A 1,418-nucleotide genomic window follows, 5' to 3' on the forward strand; every position below is an offset into this window, starting at 1 on the left:
GTTTCCTTCCAATAGCTGTCTGCAATAATTATGGGGGAAAAATTGGGAATGTTTTGCAGGAGCTGGTTAATTTTTTATAAAGATGATAAAACTAAAATGCATACAACATGTTATTTGCCTGGTTAAAAATGTCAGAGAAGTAGAGCATAATGGTAAAGATGCAACACCACACACAACTTGTTCGAACTTGAAGCTGGCTTGAGATTTAAGAAGAGACAATGTGGAAACAAGAACACTGGACTCAGTCACCTACATACTGCCTCAAAAAACTATATTGCAAGTATGATGTTACCAACAAAACATACACTGGGCTACACTCTGCAGAGTGACACCATATGATAACAGATGGAGCTAGGTATAAGACAACAAATGTGTTTTCATCACATTCTGGTATGCTCAAAAGTTGATGAGTGAAAGCATTTTGAATAACAAAGCACCGTTGTCATCCTTCATTTTCAAAGATGACACTAGCTGACAGGAAATCTTGTCTGAAAAAATAAATTAGGGACCGTTAGTCTTTTCTCCAGGGAGCACATATAAAGCCAGACCTTTGATTAGGAATCATTTGTGTGATCTGAAATGGCTGTTGCCATTTGCAACACTGCCTCTTAGACTTGAGGTCAGTCTTGGCTCAAAACAATCAATTCCATTCCTGATATTGTCTGGCTAGTCTGGCATTTTCTGCAGTTTCTCAGTCATCCAGGATATTGGTTGTCTTATCTTATTATCTAGGTATTATTGCCTAAGTGAGACTATCTGCCTAATTACAATCTAGATGAAAAGATCGTGATATGAATAAAGTTATCTTATTTTAAATGATCGGTAAGTTTTATAGAACCTTACTTTTCAAAAACTGCATTCATTTAAAAAACACCTTTTTTAAGTTATTTAGCCCAATGAGAGGTTTGATGATTTTGCCATTGTTCTTATTAACTCCATTATTTATTAAGCTGAATATAGTGTTTCCTGGGCTTGGAGTTGTCCATTCTAAACACACTGCAGATGATCTCACCGGTCTCTCATCTGGACCATGTTATTCATAATGAGTCAAGGTACGCTGTGGCATTGTAGTTTGTTATTATCAGAGGTCGCTTAAGTCTCTCCAGTGCAACATACATATGAACTTGATTAAATGATCGTTCTGCTAAATCTAGCACTTGGGTGATTAGTAAATTGATGATTTCAATTAAAGCAGCTCTCCAGCTCATGATAGAAAAGCACAGAAAACACAAAACTAATCATCTTCTCAAGTTATTACTGGATGTTCTCCCACGCACTTTGAATGCTAAATCACCCAAACAGGGAAAATTATCTTTTAACTCACCCCACCCCAAAGGAATGTTACAGATCAGAGAGAGAACAGTAAACTCACTTTAAAAAACGAATCTTGGTACTGGGAGTACAGACAGTTTCTTACC

The 1,418-nt window shown here is 36.7% G+C and overlaps 1 protein-coding gene across 1 annotated transcript in view; it reads right to left on the bottom strand.

The window, feature by feature from the left end:
• Window positions 1-1,418, bottom strand: part of RAP2C (RAP2C, member of RAS oncogene family) — a 13,329-nt gene that overhangs the window by 8,248 nt on the left and 3,663 nt on the right. The window lies entirely within an intron of this gene.

Source organism: Bison bison, unplaced genomic scaffold, assembly GCF_000754665.1.
Source record: "Bison bison bison isolate TAMUID 2011002044 unplaced genomic scaffold, Bison_UMD1.0 scf7180017846659, whole genome shotgun sequence".
NCBI lineage: Eukaryota > Metazoa > Chordata > Mammalia > Artiodactyla > Bovidae > Bison > Bison bison.